We start from the raw sequence: 26,930 nt of genomic DNA on the forward strand, positions 1-26,930 counted from the left end.
AACAATTACTTTTTCTAGTTTACATAGCAGGATTCTCTGAAAGAATTCCTCAGCATTCCTGAATCTGAAAGCAAGAATTTGTTTCCTGTGGCTCTAGAGAATCAGATGCAGAAATATCTTCTTTAACAGGACACTCCTTGTTTAGGAAGGAATTTTTTGGGGAAACTTCTTAATCATCCAGACAAACTTTTTACTACTCATTTTTTCTTGATTTTTAACTCTGGACTTAGTAAAGTTAAGTTAAATGTAAAAACTCTAGACTCAGCTGCTTATTCATTTAATAATTTTCAATTCTGGTCATTGGGAAAGAGGTAGATTATATATCTCAAGAGGATGGTTTGTTTAGTTTGGTTTTAAATGAAGAAAGTGACTATTCCTTTTGTGGGGCTAAAAACATTTTGTAGTTTTCTGGAACTAAGAGGAGAAAAATAAAAGAGAATGCCCTGAATCAAGATAGAATATTATGCAATCTAATAATTTGGTTTATTTTCAAAATATGAGAGCATTACTTGACAATTTAACTAGTGCCACTAAAATCCATGCTGTGCCCTATTCCATTTTGCTGCTTGATTGAGAGTGTTTGAACTTGAGTGATGAAAATTTTGGATAATACATGGTACAGAATGTTGTGTTGATGTATAATAGGGGATCTAATCTGGCCTTGGGGTTCAGAGAAGTTTACTGAAAGTGCTGAAGATAAGACTACATAGGATAAATAGGTATTTGGTAGAAGAGGGTATTTGAAGTGGAGGTAAGGGGTGGGGAATTAGAAGGAAGGGAAGGAAAATCCTGAGGTGCATGGAATTGTTTTTTTCCACATGTTTATTGAGATATTATTGACATTTAGCAACTGTAAAATTAAGGTGCACAGCATGATGATTTGATACATGCATATATGTATATATTGCAAAATGATTATCACAATAGGGTTATTTAACACCTCAATTTTCTCATATAATTACTTTTTTTGGTGATAACATTAAGATTTACTCTCTTAATAACTGGGAAGTATATAATATAGTATTGTTAACTATAGTCACCTAAACTTACTTATCTTACAGCTGTAATTTTGTACCTTTGATCAAAATCTCCCTATATCTCCACACTGCAGCCACTGGTAATTACCTTTCTCCTATTTCTATTAATCCAGGTTTTTTTAAGATTCCATATATAAATAAGAAGATACAGTATTTATTTTTTCTTTCTGACTTGTTTCACTTAGCAAAATGCCCTCAAGGTCCATCCATGTTGTCACAAGGGCAGGATTTCCTTCATTTTAATGGATGAATAATATTCCATTGTGTACATATACATGACACTTTCTTTATCCAAATCTTGACCTGAGGCCACAGACATAATCAGAGTTTAGGTAACTTACTTCTTAGCATATGACATGAAGAATGTTGAATTGTTCTTAAAGAAATAGAGAGTCATTTTAGGATTTTAAGCTGAAAAAAGCAAATGTGGGAATATACAATACAGAAAAACTAGATATTTTTTCTATGTTGTGAGGCAAGCCTGACTTTTAGACTCCTAATTCTTGTATTCTGTCAAGCTGACTTTGTAGAAGATATGATTACTAAAAGTTCCTTTCTAATTATTTATGAAAGCCCTTAAAAGAGTAGTACTCATATTTCTTGGTTCCCTGCCATTTATTTAGTCTGTTGTGGAGAAGAGGAATGTGATTAGTTGTTGATTTTCTTACGTTTCTCTGTACAAGTGGAGAAATAACAATATCACAGGGGCCAAGATAATATTCCATCAGCACACCCTTCTCTTATTTCAAAATAAAGACTATTCTATGACCATAGTCTATATACACAAGCAGTCTTCTCACAAATGCAACTTTGGGTAATGGGTTATAGAATAGAAAGTACAAATTAATTATCACAATTTCTACAGAATTTTCAATAAGTAAAATCACAAATTCCTTTTTTCTATACAAAAGATCTGGATAAAAATAAGCATTCAAAAACCTACATTTAAGAAAAAAGAGATCTACATTTGGTATACTGAAAGACACTTTTTAAAAATGTAAATGTTATCTCTCTAATATCTTAGAAGAAAAAGAGAATCTATGATTCTTATACATTGCACATATGCTATATTAATATAGATCCCTATACTCATAAACTTGTATGTAAATAAATACATTCATATCTGAATTATGTTTTTCCTTTGGTAGAAGGTCAAAACTAATGTTTCTTTTATATTAATATAGACAATGATTTCTTAAAGTAAGTAAACTATTATACAGCCATTAATTTGTATTCCTCCTTGTTTCTTCTATTTGTACTTTGGGGGAAATTAAGTCCCTTTTCTCCATCTTTAGCATCTTAATTTATTATGTGCTTTTTCAGAATGAATGTCTACTCAAAGAGTCCTGCAAATTTCAAAGTGAGCAAGCTTGACATCTGTGTGCTTACAAGTTATGAGTAAAATCAAAACAGAATTAAAACTAAAATCACAGACAAACTTTATAATTCCTTTGTAAATTACTTTGTGACAATATATTATTTAGTCTATATATTTATATTATTACATCCATATAATATGTAGGTTTCACATAGACCTAATCAAAACATAAATTTTCTCCTTTTCATTAACAAAAAAATGATTTTAAGAGTTTTCTGGAATAAAAAAGATTCCTCACTATCTGTAGCTTCTCTATGACTTCTAAGAGTGTACCACATTAGTATTGTCTTTCTAGGTTATCTGAAGACATATTCTAATAACACCATATGAGCTACCTTAGAAATCTTAATTTAATACCCCTATTTTCTTAAAAAGAAAATGCATTGAGTGGCACCAATATAGTCACTATTAGTGGTAGTCATCAAATACTTACTGCTCTCTACCTTCCTGATAATGATTAGGATTGAATTTCTGGCTTCCTTTGGAGTGGTAGGGATATGTGATTTGCCAGAGGAAGGGGTATGGCTTCCAACTAATGCCTTTAATTGTAGACCAAATCCCTCAAAAACTTATTCCCTATTTCCTTGATGAGAGCAATGTTTTAGAGTGTCTACGTACCAGGCTGGATCCTGTGATGAGGACATTACAGAAGTGAAAGACATAATCTAGTCAATCATTGGCAAGAAATATACCTTTGTGAATGAAAGCCAGTGAAATTGCAAGTTTGTTTGTTACTAGAACATAATTGATCTATACTAACATATATAATACAGCGAACCTTTTAATTTTGATTAAATGATTCTATTAATGTAGCTTTAGGTTACAAAATGATAAATATTTTCTGAATATCTTCAATATAAAAGTTAGTGCCCAGAAATGGCAATAAAACTTGTTTTGCTGCCTCTTTATACAGTATATTATGAACTAGACACAGTTTTTCTTTTCCATGCCAACTTTTTACAGATTTAAGTCTATGGATAAAAACATGAATTTCAACAGGGAGAGAAATAATGAGTCCCCATGGGTAAGTTACCTTTGAGATCTTCAGAGGATAAACATTTGCACATCATGACCTTAAACATGTCTCAGAGAGAAAAATGACTTTCACCACTGCAAAGCAATTCTGTTAGCCAAATCACATCTGTCAGTCAAAGCACCCAGACCTCATAGAAAGTGACATCAAAATTACTCAAAGTATGCAGGCGAATCCAAGGAATACTATAGGTGTACTGGCTGGCATAACTATAGTTACTCTTTGTCAGGCAACTTCTCCAAGGTAACAATTAAAATAAGATGGTCATTTGTGCTGCAATTTAAAGATATTTAAGGCTACAGAGGCAAAACTCTACATGAAGTTTAATTGATTTTAATATACTTTATCAACCATCTAATGAACTTTATTTAAATATTAAGTATTACACAATATTGGAAGAAGTTTGTGTGGATCTAGCATATATTATTTCCTAATCCACTATTAGATAGTGCTGGTTTCCAAGGCAGTTATTTCATTCTTTATATACTCGTTCTAAATTTCACTTGACCTAAATTTTTTTGTTCAATCATATTTCTTTTTGCTAGATCATATACAAAGAGTTTGATTTGTTCTAAATTTTAAGAGTTGAAAGAATACATGATAGCTCTCTCAAATACAAGCATTTTTTTTTCTTTTGATTTTATTGAACTCTTGAACCACTGACCCACATACAGAGAAGAGAGCATGAAAACTCAGAGGAATTCCCAAATTCCATAGATATCCTAAACTACATCAACTAGAAGGGTTCCAGCCATCTTCTTTCCCTATCATCACCATTACTGAATGCCTTCACATCATCTGAACTAATCCCATTATATCCTTTATCTCTGTGTAAATGCTGACACCTAACAGCATGAGAAACCCAGAATGTCAGGTCATTCTCACCTCTCCCACCCTAATAACCATATATCTTTGCACATCCTCTTCTCTCTCATCATGTCCCCCTCCTCCCCAATTCAGGAAAACCTACCATAGAGCCCTTAATTTTCCAGTCCATAATCAGCAAACTTCTCTACATCCTCAAACATTTTCTAAGAATCCTCATCATCTTCTTGCTCTATCAGAACTAAGGGCCTATCCTGAGCACATTTCTTCTGCTGCAGCCTCGAAAGTAGTAACTATTCTTTCTCCCATTGCCTTCATAACACTATGTTTGAGTTAGAATAATGTCCTTTTTTATCTTCATTGACCATGGCAACAATCTTCCTTCCCACCTTCCTTCAAGAGAATACTTGAATCACGCTATTGGTATTATTTGCTAACTTCATATAATTTCAACTCCCACTCTACGTAAGACACTTATTTCCATGGTGATAATCCTAGACCTTGTCATTACCAATTACTGCCACTTCTGGATCATTTTGATGGCTTCTCTTTAACCCCGGTTAAATTTTATGGTCAGTTATCATCATCATGTCCTCTCATGTACTGTCAACTCCTTAGTCCTCTCTCACTTGGCTTAATATGCATGGAAAATGTATAATCTTACTTAAATACAATAATCTTCCTACTTTGAGCCTGAACCTATGCAGATAAAATCTAGTGGAAGAAAAACAGCAGTCACACTAATTGGTCTCTCTTTCAAAATCATGACCACTAACCTCAAGGTGACTTAAAGCCATCTAGAAAAAATACTAAATATGGTTTAGCATACCCACTCCCCATTGTCCTCCAGCATTCTTTCACAGCTTCTCTAGTCCCCTGAAAACCTGGTATATTTCCTCTCTGATTCTTAAGGACCTTACTTCTTATTTCACAGAGAAAATTGTAGCAATTCTAAAAAACCTTAATAAACACCCATCACCACACATGGACACCTAAAGCATCAGTGCCTATATACTCTGCCTTTCTGACAGTTGACATAAAACTATCAATATTCATTTCTAAAGGCAATTCTTCACATCTTCACTGGACACCAAACCCTGTCATCTACTTACTCTTCAATTCCCAAGTCTGTATTGGGTAATTATCATCAACATGTGAACATGATACTATTTTTCCTTTCTGACAAAGAGGAGGAGGAGGAGAAGGGGGAGGAGGGGGAAGAAAAGAATGTAAAACCACAACAAAAATACTTTTGATAAAATTTTCTCTTCCATTGACAATTTAAATGTTCCTTTTTGAAGAAAATACCCAATTTCTATTTTTACATTTTCTTTTAAACCCATTCTAATCAGGTTTCCTGTCCCTATCATTTAACCAAATTGATCTTGTCAGTTTCATCAACGATCTCCAAACTGCTAAATCCAATACCCAATTTTCAACTCCAGTTTTATTCAGCCTATTAAATAGCATTTGAAGCAGTTGATAATACTTTTCCTTTATATGCTTTATCTTTACTTGTTTTCCAAATTACCTCACCCTCTTAGTTTTCTTCCTTTCTTACTGGTTGGCCCTTTACAGAGTCCGCTGTTGATTGATGTTCACTTCCCAGTCTCTCGATAATAAAGTGCCCGTGGATTCAGTTCTTGGCTCTTTTTTCTTCTCTGTTGAAATTCACTCTCTTGTTATTGTGTTATAAATGGAAGTTTACACCCAAATTTTTAGAACTTCCCACCTAGCCTTAGTCCATTTACATACCAGTGGATGTTTAGTACAGCAGAACCTCTGGATGATTTGGGGAAGGGGTATAGAGAAAACAGCCTTTTTCTTCTCCCCTCCTTTCCTGGTACCTAATCGGTCTGGTGCCTGCCAGTCGCCAAGGAGCCGCCCATGGAGTTCCCGCTGGAAGGGGAGGGCAGGGGAGGAGAGTGTGCTCCTTGGCTGGAGGAGACGGACGCTGGAGCCTGGTTAGCAAGCCCAAGCAGCTGTGAGAAATAAAACCCCTTAACCCAACCTATCCTCCCCTTGTCTTACTTCGGTTTCATCAAATTCACAGGGAACTTGTCCCGGGAGGGGAACTCCCTTACTCCCAGAGCTGCAGTTACCTAGTTTGTCTCTAGGCCAGTGATTTTTCAATTTGCTTCTCCAGCTCTATCCTCTCTCAGATTTCAGAGACATAATCAACTAGTTATATGTATACACGTATACATGTTTAATGAGTATGTCAAGCTTAACAAGTAAAACTCAGCAACTAATACTTTCCATTAAGTCTGTTTCATCTTTATTCTTGTTTACCTCAATGCATAACAATTCCAGTTTTCCATTTTTCACACCAACAACCCTACAGTCTTTCCTGACTCTTTTAAAAGTCAAACAAAGTCTTTCAAGGAAATCTGTTGCTCTTATTTCAAAATATATCTCAAAGCAGACTATTCTCACTTCCACTACTATTTAATCTGAACCAACTTAGTATCATCTCTCTCCTGAATTACGGTAACAGCTACTTAACCGGTTTTCCTGCTTTACCTTAGCTCACTTAAAACTATACTCAAACTATAGCCATTTTAATCTTCTATATTACTTACTCCTTTACTAAAAAGCCTCCAAAAACTCTCCATTTTTCTGAGTAAAATCCCAATTCCCTGCAATGGCCTTTAATGTCTCCTACAATCAGCTGTTTTCTACACCTCTCTGATATTTCCTATGACCCTAACCACTGCTTACGAAGCACTGGTATCTGGCCTTTTGATGGTCCTTGTGCTAGCTATTCCCTCTGCCAATATTAATATACCTGCATGGTTAACTCATTCCCATCTCAAATGCCACATTCTTAGTGAGATGCATTCTCAACACTTCATTTAAAACTGCTGACAGTCCTCACCCCTAACACTCTCAAATCTCTACACTCCACTTTATTATTTATTGTATTGTTTGTTTACCTTCTCATATACTGAGCAAAGAGGAGCTAACAGCAGGACTGACTGCTAAGCTTTAAAAGACCTGCTTACAAGGTTTACCATAGCTCACATCTGGGAATTTGGTTTTCAGGAATTTTCCTACAATATGATGTACAACTAGTAAGAATGACTCATTGTGCCTTAACTATTTGTGTAAACAGTATGGTTTATGTACGATATCTTCTTTCTTTTTCCAGAGAATCTTGGGTATGGGTACATACCAGAGAAAGGGTGCATATATGATCTGCCCCCAGTAACAACCCTGGGCATGGGAGACTCCAGTGAGCTCCCCTGGTTGGTGACATTTCACACATATTATTACAATTTGTTGCTTAGGGAATTGAGTCCTATACGACTTCATTGAGAGAGGATTCTAGAAGCTTGTTCCAAGCTTCTTCCAGACTTTTCCTCTTTTTGCTTTGCTTATTGTACTTTGTATCTTTTCATTGTAAAAGCCTTGAATCCAACTATATGCTCAGCCTTGTGAGTCCTCCTAGTAAATCTTCAAACCTCAAAATGGGCTTGGGATACTCCAATGCAGATAGTATACATGATATTAATGTATTTTTCATTATTTGTCTCTTCCAATTATAAGTTTCAATAGGGCAAATTTTTATTAGTTTGTTCTCTAATATATCCCAAGTGTCAAAAAATACCCAGCACATAGTACATGCAACAATGATATTCATTGAATTAACAAATACATTCAAATGTATTTTAGAAGAAATTCCCATCAATAAAATTAACAAGAAAACTTCATGAAGAAAGACCTATAAAAATATAACAAAGTTTGAAAAAATGAAGTTATAGCATATTATTTTGTGGTAAAATTAAATATTGTGAAAATGCAAATTTCCCAAATTAATATATAAGTTTAAAGAATGTGTAATCAAAAGCCAAGGTTGCTTTTTCCCCTGAATAAATTATTTTAAAGTTCAACAGAAAGGAATTTAATTCCTTAAATGATGTATTCTATAGTGTTGCCTTTCTGTCCCTCATCTCTTCTTACTTTAACCTCACAGTCTTATTCACTTGCCTTCAATTATTATTCTTAAATAATAGTTACTGTCCAAATTATATTTTATACTTCATCTTTTTCTTCTTATTTATAGGCTCATGTAATACCCTATCTATGCAAAATTAATGTATACAAAGTTGAACTTTCACTTTCAACAAATGACAACATTGTGAATTCTTCAGAAAATTCCAAAAATATTGTACCTATACTGATAGTTCAAAAAGATTAATAAATTCTCCCTCTTTTGCATCTCTTGATTTTGTCCATTTCCCTTTACTCCCACTTCATTTGGAAAGTAAGGTGACTTAAACAGAGACATAAAGCTTTTAAACTTATCATCAGTTACAGTTATTGCAAACACAATGGAGTAAGTGGCTCAGATAGGGTGGTGGGTAGGGGAATTGAAGAATTATTGAGGAAAAGAGCAAACACAAGACAAGGTATTGGAAAAGTCACCTCCAAGAATAGTGAAATCATCCAAAATTATGAAAAGGATAGTAGGAATGAACGGTAATAATCCAGAGTTAATAGTTATCTCTGATAAGCTGCCTGATGGTTGTATAGTTTGGTGATACGAGAGCCATCGCTCCTTTTGGAGTGTGAGTATGGAGGAAGTAAGAATGACCTAGCAGCAGCAATGAGGAGAAAGGAAGAAATCTATTTCAGTTCCAGGCCCAGAGGTATAAAGCTTTATGGTAGAGAAAATACCATTATTTAGGAGGGATACAGAGGAATCAGAGTCCTGGAGAAAAACCAGGTTTCAGATAAAGCAGAAAAACGAACACAACATAACATTCATTGTAAAGGCTTAGGATGTGGGAGACCTCTGATGTTTAATGGAAAGTTCTAGAGGGTTTATTGAAAGTTTTTAGGAGTTTGGTGATGGCATAAAGACAATTAATTACTTTACATTTATTTCAGATTTCTATGTTTTATATTGTATTTAGAGCTTAGAAACCTTCAATATTTTAATAATTTCCCATTTTAATTTTTGGACATTTACTTTTATTTTCAAAATGTTAGATCTTTTTACCATTAACTACAATTTAATGAGAAATATTTTTTAAATAATTACTATGGAGACGATCTCTTTCTTGTTATCTTTTTAGTAGAAATACACACCAACTAATGAAACTTCTACGTACTATACGAAACTGAACTTAAACTAATTTTTTATTCTAAAAATAGACTCCTTTCAAGCCACTACTCATTTTGTTTATTTTTTGTTTACATATTCTATTTATTGTATCCCACATTATAGTGTAAACCATGAAAAGGTCATGGCTGTATCTACATTTTCACTGCTGTATTGCTAGTCTTTAGCACAGTGCCCCAAGTCTACAAGTGCTCTAGGAATAGAATGAATAAATGTTCCATATGCTTTGTAAATTTTAATTTCTAAGAAATTTCTCAGTGGGGTGCTACTGTGAACCCATCTCCAGAGATAAGCAGAACTGCTAGAAATCTACTTACTAAAGCTCCAGAAAACTTTCTGGTGTGCCACTGGGTCTCTTGCACCTCCCTGGTGAGAAACTCATTCAGTGACAAGGAAGCTGCTAAGGCTGAGGTGTAGGAATGTTGTAGGAACAACCACACCACCCGAAACAGAAAAGAATCCCCTCTGCCGGCAGTGTCCCTCCAGTGCCCTCTATTAACCTCAATTAATGTTGTGCTGGATAGCAAAGAAGAAAATGTTAACAGGGCCCATCTCAAGTATTCCAAGTCAGGGCAATACAGGGTACATTTAGGGCTGAGGGGCACTGAATTGGTAACTGGTTCACATGCTCAGATTCCACCTTAAATACAGTACTTGTAACAAGGACACATATTTCTTCCCTCCATTCAGATGTGGAAAGAGAACTATAGCACCTTTATAATTCACCTTCATGAGCCTAAAGCTGCTGAGGAGCAGAAACACACATTAACACAAACACACTAGACTTTAGTTCAGTCCTTTACACTTACTACAATGTTATAATTTGAACATTCATTTTATTTATATACTCAATGGTTACATAAAATGGTCAGTCTTTAAGACTTCCTCTTGCTCCTACAACTTCATTCATACAAGATTTCAAAGATGTGAGAGCTGAGGTTTATGCAGCCTTATAGTGACGAGCTGAATGAATCACTAGGGCCACACAGTGTCTTCCAGACCATCTATATGTCTCAGTGAGAAAGTGGTTGGTTTTGTCTGTTACCTAGACTGATACTATGGTAATTAAGACTGTTCCTATCTGCATTTGGGTAAGAAGTGTTGCCATATATTGTTAGAGCCAAAATTTCTCTCCATTTTCCCTTATAAGTCACCATATGTAGGGAATGTTTGGCCTCTGACCTCCACTACCTCAATGACTGTTTGCTGTTATCTTTGGCATCCTCTTACTGTTGAATGTAAAAATTTATTCAGGGGAACAGCCATGATGCTGGGGGAGGTGGGATGATCAACAACTTAGTTTCATGTATTTATTTACGCAGGCTGCCACTTTTCATATACCAAGAAGGGCTTTATTCCAAGCTTTCCCTAGATGCGTAAAGACTCAAATAGTGGGCCTAGAGAAACCTGGCACTGTGAAGTGTTTCATAGGCCCCCTCATAATAATTAAGTGCTTTGATGTTTACCTGCAAGGGTTTGGAGTGGCAGACATAGGATCTCTTAGTTATTCCTACTCATTCCTCTTTTTTTCCACTCTCCCTCAGGGGCAACAAGGACATGTCTTAAGTTCTGCCTTTTTAAAAAGTCATGCCCCACTTCTTCCCTGTTCTAGCATCACAGCTAAGCCTTACCGTTAGTACAGGAGACTGAGATCACCTTACTGACAGGGGAACCAAATTGGAGAATTATTTCAGAAAACATATTTTCATTAAAATACAAAGAAGCTTTTCCACAATGCATATGACAATGTTATTATTCTACACAGGCAAAAACTGCTTTCTCATCAGTAAGAGATGCTCAGTGAAAATAAAAGTTTATGACATACTAAGAAGAGTATATATTCAACAAAATAAATATGAATGCTTAAATTTTTTGAATGTTCAACTTATTAAAAACCAAGCAAATGTAGAGCAAATATTCTTTAAAATGTACATGTATGTGTGTGTGTATGTTTATCAAATTCACAGAGATAAAAGAGTAATGGAAATCTAAATTTATGATACTGTAATGCATATAATTAGCTTGAAAAGCAGGGTTAACAGATCCCACTGAGAGGTGCCATTGCAAGGCTAAGCGCACCATAATTTAAAACACACAATTAATTTAAAACAAAAGATTTAACTATCAGAAATACCTTGAGAATTCTGAGAAACACAAAATATACTTAAAACTTGCGAGTAAATAGAAACTCCAAATCACAGTGATCTTATATAGGTATATCTGAACATGTTCTAGCTAAATCATGGATAAATTTCTTACATTTCTCACAAAGTTGTTGATAGGAAAAATAAAAGCTAAAATTACGTGGTCCTTCAATGACTAAGGAATTACCTTAAGATGCTGTAGACTAACAGAAATAAATGGTATTAAGTAAGAATTCTGCAAGTTGTGTAGCTTCTATTGGTTTAACCATTTAGTCACCTTGCTCATAACTATAGAGAAAGTCTTAATCTGTGCTGATTTACTTTCTCAATTAAATAACATATCAGTAACAATTGATTTCACAGAAGACATGTGTATTAGTCAGAGTAAAGGCTAAATTACTATAACAAAAATTCTCAACATATAGTAGCTTAATTAATTTGCTTAGATAACAGAGGAATATTTCTTTCCCACATAACAATGCAAAAATGAATTATCTAGAGCTAGTGAGATATGTCTACCATCTTCCATGTGTGAGTTCCATAGTTACTATGACATTCATCATTTCACAGGAAATAGAAAGAATAAGGCAAAGACAGGTGTCTTGGTTTTTAAAAAATGACTCATTTTTCTTATTTCGATTATGTCCACGATACGTTCTTTCAAATTTAATCACGTGGCTACAGACAGCTGCAAGGGAGTTTGAGACTATAGTGGTCAGCTGGGTGGCCAAACTCAACAGAAACACAGGGATTTTCTTACTAGTACACCTGCATACACCAGACGTATTAAATGTGATTTTAAACTACTTAAAGTTTCCTGATAAATTTATATACAATCTATACTCACTTGCTATATTCTGCACCTTCTATTTTTTTCCAAACTGTGACATTTTGATTTCTGTCCTGTATATTCCTAATCACAAAACCCAGAGTAAATTCAGCAAACAGACACAAGAATGGAAACTTTCAGACATAAAACTTGAATGATAGACACATGATAGTCCAGACAATTAAAATATCAGTGAAATAAGTAGGAAATACAATAAAATTAGCCATAAGTGATGTGCATGACTGTTCACATATTGCCTGTAAGTTTACCTGTAGATAAGAAAAGACATCGATTTAAGTGTATAGCAATAAAACCTAAATAAAAAGGAAGATTAAAGTAGCAGTTCAAAGAAACAGAGCTTTATGGATATTAAACATATGGTAATTTTATGATACCTTCTGGGTGCCATTAAAACACCCCCAAGTCATCTGATTACTTGTCCCATCTGGAATTCACAAAGCTTCAGGTTAGTTGCTGGTTACCTAACTGCATACCCTCAGAATAATTGGGGTTGTCTTCATTTTTTTCCTTATTAGCATTCTCCATCACTGCCAAAAATGACACGGAAAGAGTACCCAAAGCACATGACTGAATTTGGCAAAGGAGTCTCATCTGTTATTTCCATTTTATCTCATCCAGTCTCTTTTCTTTAGAAGTTTTGCAGAGTGAAAAACATTTTTATTTCATCTTGTCTCATCTAGTGCTTTTGGTTTAGAAGTCTTACCAATTTGAAACACATTGTAGTCTACGTCTCTATCACTACACCTGTGTGTGTGTGTTTGAGTATTGTATGTACCACCTACTGCAAGTCATAGGCATTCCAAAACCTTTAAGTCAATAAATTAATCCTTGTATTATTGGTGTAACTTGCTTCTACAGACTTCTATACCTCCCCTAAAATGTCTGTTTTAGACATTTCATAGAACTGCCAATTTAAGAAGCATATGCTAAAATATGTTTAAATGAATTTTTAGTTTTTTCAAATAAATTAGTGTCTTAGAATTTATCTTCAAAGACAATGTATTAATGAGACATAAGGAAACCTAGGAATTCACAAGTAACTCATTATTTCAACTTCACATATTGCAATGTATACTAAGTAAATGGTCCTTTGGTAATATTTTCCTCTCTTTTTTTTTTTCTTTACTTTTTTCTTCCCTTCCATATGTTCGTTAAGGTGTTCACGTCATCAATTAAGTAAAAATCCTGGCTCTTTATATCTTTCATGGGGACTAGAAAGTCAGTATTTAGTCTCTTCCAGGTCAGGGAAGGTCAGCAAGCCCAAAGATAGAAATCTGTAACAAGGACTTGCTAGAAATGACTTGAACATGCCCATAGCAGATCTAGCTATGAAGAGATTCAATATTTACATAATCTTATTCTAAACTCTCATTTTCCCATTTGGAATACATTTAGATCTGTTTCCATGTTTAATGTCCATAAATTTGAACATCCTAAATTATAATTTAAAAATTTTCTTAGTTTTAATAAGTTTCATTTATCTTTATTTTCCTGCTTTTTTCACATTAATTCCAATCCATTTTCCCCCAAGCTAGCTGTCATGACTTTCTTTCTTAAAGTATTAATTAGAACCTTCAAACTAGCTTCTCTTAATTCTCAATTTAAAAAGAAAAAATCTCTATGGAAACAGAGAAAAGAAGACATAGCTAATAATATAGGTAACTAAAGACAAAATGTTGGTGAAATACACAATAAATATAAATCAGATGAAGTCAGATTACATTAAAGCATATTTGTCTTTATAAGACATTATCTCTGTACCAATCAGAATATTGGTAGCAAGTTATATCTATGTGGACAGTTTTTTTGGGTTGGGAATCATGAAAATAAAATTTCATTTTCCTCACACAGCACAGTTATCTCTTCAAATCCATGCAGAGGTATAAACTACAGAACAACTAAGCAGGAAATAGGGAGGAATTATACATGTGAGGCAGACCTACCAGAGCACAACAGGCAAGTTCTTGATAGGCAACATTAGGCAAGGGGCTATGTACACAAAGCCTGAGCTGGGATCAGAGGAGGGTATTTTACCTTTGGAATAGTAGAAAATGAATAATTCACAACACACATCTGCTTTTTTTACCAGAAAACCTTTCCTGGGCTAATCTTTCCTATTTATAGATGAGTTATCAAAATATAACACAAATGGAACCCAGGAAAATATACTGAAGAACAAGGTAAATGGAACTGAATTTAATTTTCTTTTCAAAAATCCAGTTTTGCAATTATTCACTCAAGTTTCAAATTTCAATGTAACTTGAAATCTTATCCATTCATTTATGGGATCTATTAATTTATTTTAAAATGGTATCCCCTTGATTTACACATACTGAGTCATGAAACATTGTTTAGGAATATATGATAGCTGCATTTTTCCACATTGATATGAAAATAATAGTGTCATCATTAATTTTTAAAGATACAGCCTTTAATTTTTTTTTTGAGAGGGCATCTCTCATATTTATTGATCGAATGGTTGTTAACAACAATGAAATTCTGTATAGGGGACTCAATTTACAATCATTAATCAACCCCAAGCCTAACTCTCAACAGTCTCCAATCTTCTGAAGCCTAACGAACAAGTTCTTACATGATGAACAAGTTCGTACATAGTGAATAAGTTCCATATAGTCTATATGCATACATATACTAATATGTATATATAGAAAGAGCTTTAAAATTACATAAAATAACTGTTTTAAGTATATTCCCTATTCATAGGATTTCAAAAAGTCAGTCAAAAGTATTTTATATTAAAATATAAATAACTAAGAAATGTATCAACATTTATAAGCTAATAAAATATACTTATGTATTTTATTATAAATATATAAAATATTTGTATATACAACTATATAGTCACTGTGTATATGTATTATTTTGTGTTGTGGCCACTGTGGAATGTCCCCTGAAAACCAATCACAACCCAGTTGTTCCTTTTACTTCCCCTATGATGGAGATAGGAAGAATAAAATACTCACCTTTTAAAATTGCCTGGAAGTTGGGATGGGCCGATATAAACTTCAAGCCAATTCCATATAAGCAGAGTACTTGTAGATGGTTGTCTTCTTTTTTTCTTTATTTTAACAAAAGGCAAAACTTATTGAGTAGATGGTTTTCTTTTTCATCTTTTCTGGAACATAGATATGAAGCCTAGAGATAAAGCAGCCATCTTGAAAAAATCGCACAGCAAGAACAGAAGAGCAGGTGGGAGAAGGAGGTGCAGTCCTTTACGACATGAGTGAGCACCATATCCACCCTGGCCTGCCTCCTTTTGAACTTCTAATTATAGGGATCAATAAAACCATTATTGTTTAATCCACATATTACAATATTCTGTTTTATTCAATGAAATGTAATTCTAAATGGTATAATTAGTTTATACATTGTGGAAATTTTCTTAATGATTTGTATTTTAATGAAATATACCACTCCATGAATGCCTTCCTGAAAACCTATAAATAGGAAACATATTTTAAAGAATAACAACAATAAAATACTTTCTGTTCTTAAATTTTCTACTGCTCATTGTATGACAGTAGCAGCATTGGTTAAATATTTATTTGCAAGTAAGAATCTTTATTATTTTGTTAAACATAATAATAATAATGTGATTTTCACATATTGGTTCAAGTTTTACTTACATAATCTGAAACATGTCTTCCTTCAAAATATAGTAAAAATATTGAAATCACCAATCACTATTGAAATCAGAAAGTATCTGTTGATTGCTTAATATGGTAATAAAATAGTCTTTATTGAAGAAACAAGAAAATACAACAAATATGATTTTGTCAAAAATATCAAATAAAACTTCATAGAACAAAGAAAGCAAGAGTAGTATGTAAAACCCTCCCCAAAAGGGCTAAACACAATCCCAGATCCCGTAACAAGCCACCCTACCAGCTTCCTAGACATCTATTCTCCATGGTCTGTGGGCTACTTTGGTAAAAGGAATATCAACTCAGTTTGGCAACAGATATTCCTTGTGGTCTTTGCTGGTATTGACAGAACCAATAATAGTTTAATATTTGTTAATTTATATAATATTTTAATACTATTCATCCTTTGCAGTAACATTAATTCAAATGAATAAACTGAGATTCAAATTTCACCATAAATCCAACTCAATCCAAGCTCAAAACAAACTAATTCTATCATTTACCAACACTGATCCATGCTTATTGTTAAGCACCTCTTCATAGACTAGATGCGTAAAGTGAATTTTATGTGCATATAATAGACCAACATGGCTGAATCAGATAACTGATTTTGGAGAGGGTACTTAGAGAAATCTGCAATGATCAATTGAAGCTAGGCTGATACCCTGAACATCGGGATTTTATGCATAATTTTGAGAAGAATTAAGGCACAATATAATTTGTGCTTTTATTTGGTGCTTGTGAATAGAAAAAGGAGATTGGGTATATATCAGAAGGGTGGCACAAAAGCAAAAATTAAAAGGAAGAATATTAACAGTTATTTTATCTTTTTGCAATACATCATTTTAGTTAGTTCTATACAGCATGTTAGTTCTATATTTTTATATACTTTCAGCTTTTTCAAGATAATATCCTTGTTTTTTAGCTTCATTTGTTTATGATATCTACTTCAATTATTTCCAAAAGCATGCACTCAATAAAATTCCATGAAGAGTGAACTCATTGTTTCTTTTCAAAAGCATGTTTTCGTTTCCTTTTGCTTCCTTCTACAGTCTTTGATGGATGAGAACTTCTGTGATTTAAATTCAGCATGAAGTGTATTGGGTCAATTTTGTAATTGTGCTAAATCCTTCCATGTTTGATAAGCTGTTCAGCAATAAATATGTACACTATTTAGCTAACATTCCTGAAAACCTTATCATCTCCTTTTCTAATAAAGCATTTGAATCTTGAGCAAAGATAACACTTATAATGGAATATTTCAATAACAAGATACAAAATTCGATTTGAATAGGCTATTGTAAACAGTTTGATTGTAATATATTATGACTATCATTGAAAAAGGTAAAAGATTATAGTACATTAAATGTTCATGCTAATTATTCTGGTATCGAGGTTTATTTTCTTGTCACAGTTGAATTCTGGCTGCTTATCAACAGCTACTGAAGAGATTTCCAGACATATAATACTTAGTATCTGCATGACAACAAATAAAGACACCACAATTATTTGTCTGGGAGTGCATTCCATAATAAGTATGCAATATTTTTCACTTCGCATCCAGAAACATGACATATGCTTGAAATTATTAGGGGTGGTAGGGAAAAGGGAAGTAAGGAATAAAAACACAAGAAAAAAAGACATATCTCACTTAATCTTTTATTTGAATTCACTAATTATCAATTTCCTGAGGGTAAATTTTTTTAAAAAATTATTTAATCAATTAAAATATATATCTCCATGAAAATGGGGATACAACAAAAATATATTGTACTAACTGTCAAGCAATTGTTACCATAGGATTTATAATCTCTGCCTCAGTATGCAGAAACTTTATTCTTCAAAGTTTTTTGTGTGGTAATAAGCAAAAAATAAACTTCCATACAGCAAAATTAATGTCTTTTAGCACACCAACTCACAGACACCCACTGAATTAAGGATTATTGGAAAGGAAATAAGTGGATAGGATGATGACGAGGATGAGGTGATTGTTCTCCCAGTCATTTTCAGAGAGGCTAAAGATTAATTGTAGCTGTGTTCTCATCTGAAGGATACCTCCTATCCAGTTAATTTCAGTCTATAGCATTCTCTTCAGGTTCTCATAGCCTCTCCACTCTCCTGACCTCTTGAAGACTAGAGTGGATTCTGCTCTCTCTGTTGGGGATAGCCTGGAGGCCTCACCATTTCTTGTTTGTTTTTATTCACCATCCCTCATCTTTGTAAAATAGTTACTTTACTCGATTCTCTTTCATTATTCCATTTGAGTATACCATCTACTTCTTTCTGGGATTCTGACTATTACAACTTTCTTACAATATAGTATAGTATTTTCATGTTGGACAATGTTAGAACTCAAATAACCAACATCACCAGAAAGATGATTCTGTTGTATTTTTAATACACTGACTCAGTAAACATGACTGTTTGAAGCTGTCTTCAGTAAATACTAACTACACATTTGTCTACTAACTTACAGTACAGTCAAATTTAATATGTTTGATAAGTAGGGTCATTATAATTAAAATACTTTTAGTGCTGTTAGTTTTAACTTTAGGTACAAATATATATGGCATAGATCAAAAAACACTTTACAATATTGTCCTCTAGAAAGGATTATCATTTGCACTACTACCAATATCATATGAAGATAACCATTTCTCAAGCAGTAAGAGTACGGATTTGTAATTTTTTAAACTTTGCTAATTAGTAGACAATAAGTAGCCTCTTACTATGTATTAGCACTTTAATTGCCAGTGAAATTAAATTTATTTTCATATGCTTATTAGCAATGCACATTCTTCTCTATTGAAATTCTTTTTTGCAGTTTTACCCATTATATTCAAGTGAATCAGATTCTAGAAGGCCTCATGGCTAAGTTTCTACTGAAGGCAAATTATAGATGGCGAAGGTCTCTATTGTTATTGGGTAGGCAGGAAAAGGAAGGCACTTCTGAATCTAGTAGATGATGAGGTTTGTTCAGGAGAAATGATAAGTTTGTGGTGATTAAATGATATCCAAAAAGATATGGGTATTTTATTATAAAGTCTACTAAAGCTTGGTGAAGAGATTTGTACTGAAAAATACAGATTTGCAAGATTTCAGAGTAATTAAAACTATTTAAGTGAGTAGTTGGTAAACTGATAAGAAATGGTAGAATATTATAAATAATACCAATTTTATGGGGTAAGCTTGGAAAGAAGCTCACATAGGAGTAACAGTTCAGAGAGCAAAGAGGAAAATTGGAAGCATGTAATATGGAGTACAATAATTCAATATTACCACATACTGGTAATGGCCAAATAAAATGAAAACAAAATAGGCACTTTTTCATTAATAAAAAGAGTCTATTAATGACTTCGTTGAGAGACATTTCACTGTTATGGTAGAACTAGCAGCTAGAACTAGGAGGTTGAAGAGAAACAAAAGATGAGTAACGAGATGGGAGCATGAAAAAAAATCATGAAAGGAGATTTATTATGCAAAAAAATAGAGACAGCTTTGGTTGTGGAAAGACGTGGAACTGAGGGAGTTCAGTTTAGTTTTAAAAATTAAAATAGGATAGAATTAAGCATATTTGAATTCTAATGAGAAGTTAGTTGAGTCAGAAAACTGCAAGAAAGAAGAGACAAGGGGTAACTTATATATTTATGTTCCAGAAAGAGCAGAAAGGGAACACATCCAAAGCATAAGTTGAAAACTAAATTTAAAAGAAGAATCAACATTTTTGCAATAGTAGAAACTTGGAAAGCATAGGTGAAGATGCAGTTATATATATCAGGGCATTGGCATTACGATAAATGAGTGTTATTGGTTTGATGGAAACGGAAACTGATTTTTCTTAGTATGATGAGAAGATAAAGTGAGTGTAGGATTAAATATTTGCATATCATAGAAAAGTTTAACTTAACTGCCGAGGACAAGTAACAGCCTGGGTGAAGTGTATATCTGATAAAGCATTTGTATCCAGAATACACAAAAATCTTTAAACTCTGGAAGGAAACAACAACCCAGTAAAAACTGGGCAAAACTATTAACAGATATTTAACGAAAGGAGATATATCAATGTTCAATTTGCATATGAAACAACATTCGACATCAATAGTCATAAGGAAAATGCAAATCAAAACCACAATGACATATTCTTTGCACCCTTTAGGATGGAAACAATTAAAATGATAGACAATAACAAGTGTTGACAAGGACGTGAAGAGACAGGGAGATTCCTGTATTACTGGTAGGAAAGGAAAATGGTGCAGCTACATTGAAAAGCAGTTGGACATATTCTCAAAAAGTTGGACATAAAACTACCTCACAACCCAGCCATTTCAGTCACAGGTATGTATACAAGAGAAATGAAAACACGTCTACACAGACTTGCACAGAAATGTTCATAGTAGCATGGTTCATAATAACAAAAACTTGGAAACAACCAAAGTGTCCTTTAATTAGTGTGAACGGCCAGCTGAAATATAATATATATCCATTAAGGGGAATACTATCAAACAATAAATAGCAACAAATTATTGATGCATGCTATTTCATGAATACCCCTCAAAATTCAGAAGCCAGACACAACAGACCATATATTGTATAATTCAATTTCTATGAAATATCCAGAAAGCAAATTTATAGACAGAAAGAAAATTGGTGGTCATTTGGAGCTAGAAAGACAGGAATTAAATGTAAATGGACATGAAGTGTTTTATTGGAGGAATGAAAACGATCTAAAACTGATTTATAGTGATGGTGAATCACTTTGTAAGTTACTTAAAATCACTAAATTGCACACATGAAATGGGTAAATTTTGTGTTAAGTAAAATTCCTCTCAATAAAATTGTTTTTAAAAAATTGTTGCTGAGGATATCAAGGTGCTAAGCAAGAAATGTATGAAAAAGATACTGAGAACAAGATATGTGAGCAAAGGCTGGAAGAAATTGGAGAATTTATCCTCAAGCACCTATGGGAGAACATTCTAGTGAGGGAGCATGATGAGTGAGTGCCCTAGGGAGACTCTCAACATGTTAACTCGTGTCAACAATGATGATAATTTTAACCAGAGGTAACATTTGAGGCTGTAGGAAGTGCTAAGGATCAGGTTATTTTGATAAAGTAACAAGATAGGGCCTGTGAATGGACTAATGATAAAAGTTTGCCACAACCTGAGGAGCATAATTATTTCAATTATTTAAGCATGACATCCAAATAAATGCCTAAGGAGAAACAGATCTCAAACAACAGAATCCCTTTAAAGTTATTTGAAGTTTATAAAATTGAATTTAATTATATGATTTATAAATACAATTTCTGTGGATAAAGTGAAGGTCCCTGTGACTGGGATTCTCACCTGGCCCTGGTTGGCTTGCTCACTACACACGTGTGGGCAATACATTGTTACTGACTCTCCGTAAAGAGCTCCATCCAGTGCTCGGGGAGACATGGTGGCACGGCTACAAGGCTGCAGGGGAGCAGAGCAGAGCCTGGGGCAGTCGTGCCCAGAGGACGGCTATGCAGGCACAAAGGCCCAGAGGCAGAGACTGGCTCACTGCATGCAGACTCGCTCTGAGTGGATGGGATTCTAGTGTTGACCTGCCACCATGGAAATAAAGTTGGGTATAAACTTTTCACCCCAAAAACCCTCTACTCTCATTTCTTTGGTCACATTAAATCCATAGTGAACTTGCCTGGGGCTGAAACCCATTGGCAAGATAATGTCTATAACTGGGTATGGAATATTTATAAATTTAACTTCTTTTAAAAAATATCATTATTTCACTTAAGAAAATACATGTCCAGTATTTATTATGTGAAAACCACGGGTAAATTAAACACGAACTGAGAACAACAAAATGTGAAAAAGTATAAGAAATACTAGACAAGGAAACCAGCAGAAGTGTGTTTGAATATTTTCAGTCAACTTATACTGAATATTAAGATCACAGAACATTTTTATGCAAATTCAATAAGAATCAAAGATTAACCATACCGCTAAAACATAGATCAATATATTTGATTATTAACTGTTGGTATACTCTTTGTAAGGAGGAGTTCTAAGTTTATTTTTGCTTATATCCACTAATTTTTTTAAATGTTGTTTTAAATATGAAGCCAGTTCAATTAAATGTACCATTATTTAATAAATAGTGAGGCAAACTACTTATGCACTAACAAAAGCAATTGCTAATTACTTCTAAAGAATTGTTGCCATTTTTAAATGTTAATTGTAGCAGAAAATGAATGAATTGCATTTCTTGATTTTACTCAGAGGCTCAGTTATTGAAAGACTTTCTCAATGGAAAGGCAAGATGGAATTTGGATGAAATTATATTTGACTTCACCCTGATTGACCATTAATGAGAAGAAAGTAATTTTTTTGAAGAAAGAGATTCCTAGTTAAGCAAATTAGCTCAACTACAAAAGATGAATAATAATGTATTAATAAGATGACAAAATAAGATTAATTGATATTTTCTACAATTCTATTCCAAGGAGAAGGAAGTCATTAATCAAGATTTTGAGTTACAACAACAATTTTAAAACATGCTGCTGTTATGAAGCCAGAACACAGCATAAACAGAAATACAGTTACATTCACATGGTAGGGGCTTTATGATTATAGGGGTGTCATTTTCTTCCCTGAGGAATGATCAACAGCTCAACATAAAATTCTCTGAAATCTAGTGAATTTAAACTTACTGCTTGACATGTTTGACATTAAAGAAATTTAATCTAGTGTGTAACTTGGCTGATGTAGACACAGAAAACAAGTGACTAAAATTTAATATAAGGAAAATCCATCTTCAGAAGAAATTTGGCTAGTGGGGCCAACATCCATTTCCAGAGAGAAGTCAGATTAGAAACTATAAGCTAGGGTAGGAAGTGGCCCAAATGGACTGTTCACTTCACATGGTCAGAATTTTGTATGGAGAATGTGTCTACATACTCTTGCAGAGTCTAAAATTAACACCAACAGTATTAGAAGAAAAGCCCCAGATGCTATCAGATCTAGTTCCCAATGATCTTATGGATAGGATTAGACACATTTTGGAGATGATTGTCTTTCTTTGATGGCAAATGGGTGAGTCTCAGACAGATAAGATTAATCAGGTGCTGGTGACATCACATTCAAGGAGATCTTCATTCTAGGATAAACCCACGAAAAGAGAAATGGACTTAACCTAAACTACAACTAGTATTCCTAATGAAAAATAGGGGGGAGCTGACCCTTCAAGAGATTCAATATTGATAATGTACTAATTGAAAGGAAAAAAGAATAATTTAGTAAGAAAAAATTTGATTTGGGAGCTTTAATTTCTTAATAGTCTTCCTATGTATCAAAGGAGATAGTGATGGAATATTCACAGGGTTTTAGAAAAACATACAGCATAAAAATTAAGATGTCCTATATCATGAGTGAGAGGTAACATCTAAGTATATTTATCAAATTAAATAACTGGTAATAATAAAAATAAGTCAATTATTTTATATGATGTATACTTCCATAGGGAGGTCCAAAATAGATATTTATGTATCTTGGTGGTATGACTTGCTCAATTTGGGGAAGTTTTCATTGTATAGAAGATTGGACTAAGAGATCTGATTTTATGGTTTTGTGAATAAATGATATAAGAAAACTCCAATTACAAAAAGACAACATATAAAAGAGATGAAAAGGGGTAGATCATAAAACTCTTTACCTAACAGTTTGGTTCACTGGAGAATTACTTCAAGCATTCTATTCACTTAAAATATATTATTCAGTTCATAAAATGAGACTCACGGAGAGCTCTATGGAACACACACATTTCATAGAATGATCTTCTGTATACTAAAGATCCCTTTTGAATATAGACAAAGTGGCCCAAGGTAAACTTGTTGGCTATAAAAGGATATTTCAAAGGGCTACAATTGATTAATATTGGACACATGTAATTTGTAACCTAATACCTGTTTAGGGTTAAACAGGTTATTCAAGTGTTTACACTCTGTGTTTGGATTGCAAATATAGCTAAAGGGGAAAGAAATAACACTTAGAATCAATGGCTAGTTCAGTTACAGGTCATGGAGTTTGTGTTACAAGTGGGGAACTGATACAATAGGCACATTCTTTGTGCATGTGTGAGAACAACCTGTTGGTTAACAGAGCTGCTACATTTAGCTTTTCTATGAGGGCCTAAGACAATACAAGTTTAATTAATTTTTAAATACTTTGCACTTTCATTCGTTTTATAAATTTGTGATAATTTGTGGTATTTGCCTCTTCTTGAAAGGTTTGCATTTTCAAAAATTCCATTATAATGTCTCTTCATCAGTTTACTTTCAAGTACTTCAAATGTTATTTCTGTTCCTTTAAAACCTTACATTTCCTGGGGCCTTTTAGACCTATTCATCTCTATTACTGGTAAAGTTCATAAACCTAACGCAAGTCTATCTTAATCTCCCAGAACCTGCTTATTCTTCTGACATCAACACCAATAGCCATATTTGATTCTTCCCTCTCTCTGGTGACCCTAAGTAGTTACAAAATGCTACAAATTCCACCAAAACAATGTCCTTAAAGCCAATCTGTATAAACCACCTGGTTCTAATAGACCCACATTATTAGAATTGCCTGCTAAATAAACCTGTAATCTCCCTGTGATAATTCTGTCTTCACGTAACAAACATATTTAGCCTCCATATAATTTATAAATAAAATTATTTTTATCCATATGAAAATACAAGACTATGTTTCATTAGAGGTTAGTGTTCTAATTTAAAAAATGCCTATTTTAAAATGCTGAGTCCTAGTTCCCTGCCTAGCATTGTTAAAGCAGAATCTGTGGGTGAGGAACCTGGAAATTGTTTTCTACCAGTTTTTCAGGTGATTCTCATGAACAATGACCTCTGAGAAATAACATTAGAGTTCAGAACCCTGCTCATTGGAATCACCAGGCAGGTTAGTTAGCAGGCAGATTACCATACCCCAGTGTAGGAAATTCTGACTCAGGAAGTCTTGGGATACTTCCGAGGATATATAACCCCGGTTACTCCGGTGCAGTGTGCTGGGAGCCTGACACTTGGGAATTCTTCATCTTCAGGATTTACTCCATATTTTGAAGGTAAATACTCAGTTTCTTAATCGGGGTTGCCTAAGCATGTTGATGCTGTGCTCAGAAACTAACAATGCTTATTCAATGCTGTCTGATGTATTATTAGAGCTCTTTTCCAGGATTTATGAATCTCCATAGTGTTCCCTGATTCAAAGCAGCACAGTCTTCATGTGGATAGCAGACATCAACTGACATGTTTTTGTCTTTAGAAGCAATAATATTAATAACAGCTGATACTTAATAACTAAATGCCAGAGTATTTGTGCATTTTACATGCATAACTTATTTTAATTCTCCAAATAATACTATGAAGGAACTGAGGCACAGAATGTTAAATGATTTGCCCAAAATACTAAAGCTAGGAAGTGGGGGAGCCATGTTTGAACCCACTAAGTTTGCTTAGTTTGCTGACCCATCCTGGTAGTTTCTGCTTATTGTGTAATTATATTAAAGCAAGTTCCTTTCATAATTTATTCAGAGATTTTAATGTGCTATTGAAAAGTATGAGTGTCCATAAAATAACTGACTGCTAGGCAAAAAATTTAAAAACTCTTATGTGGTTTTTGCAATGAAATACACAGAATGTATGATCAAATATTTTAGTTGAAAGAGCAACTGATAAAGTTTCTAAGAATAAAGTACAAAATTACAAATGAGTGGAAAGTGACAAAGAAAAATTTAAAGATGTGGCAGGTGAAGCCAGAAATTTTAACAATCCGTATCTTTGGATTTCTAAGTAGAGAAAAGTGAAAACATTGACAAAAATATAGAATTAGTAAAATATTAAAGATAATTCTGCACACCTGAAGACAAAACTTAGTATTCAGATTTAAACAGCCAACAATAATAAGTAAGAATAATACAGAATGGTATCATTCAGATATGTCCTTTAAAAAAAAAATCAAGAGGTATGGAGAAAACTAAAAGCTTCCAGCATAAATGAGCAGATTAATTCCACAGGAGGATCTTACTGGCATTATATTTTACAATGAAAACACTTTTGATGCTGCACTTTTGCAAATGATTAAAGAAACATTTAATTATGAAAATAAAATAGACGTTTTGTTTTTGCTTAATATTTATGGGCAATAGGCTGCAAATGGAAATATTTAAAAATATTTGCTAGAGGGAAATTGCCATTTTTTAAACTTTTATTAAAAAGTAAAAGAATGCAATAACACAAACCATAAGTCAATTATTTTTAATATATATATAAACACACTATGTTGAAACAATTTCAAATTAAATTCATGAGTATTTTAAAAGAGTATTACATTTTAATGAGAAATTCAAGAATGCAAGATTAGGTCTACATCAGGAAAGCTATTCACTATTATCAGAGCAGCAGAAAAAATGGTAGTTTTGAAAAACCTAACTGATAAACACAGTAATCATTCCTTATAGGCCACAGCAAGTCAAGAATGAAACAGAAGTCATTGTGAGGATCTCAGGTATTTCCTAAATATCTAATACAAATATTAAACTTTGGTAAAAAGCTATAAATATTCTTATTAAATTCCAAGATAACAGAAAAATATCTGTTATCACTGTAAGTTTCAATTATTTTCATTTGCCAAATAATTTTGGAAACACATCAGCCGTATTCTATCCCACAGTAAACTCAAGAAAAATAAACAGTTGAAAGTGTATATGCTTGCATACAAACACAAAAATGTCTAAAGAAAGCTAACCAAATTGTTTAGTTACCCCCAGAGATGGGAGGAAATATGGTGTGGAGTGGCTTCTTTAATACTGAGTTAGTTTAATATTTACCAAGAAT

This window comes from Manis pentadactyla, chromosome 5, assembly GCF_030020395.1.
Source record: "Manis pentadactyla isolate mManPen7 chromosome 5, mManPen7.hap1, whole genome shotgun sequence".
NCBI lineage: Eukaryota > Metazoa > Chordata > Mammalia > Pholidota > Manidae > Manis > Manis pentadactyla.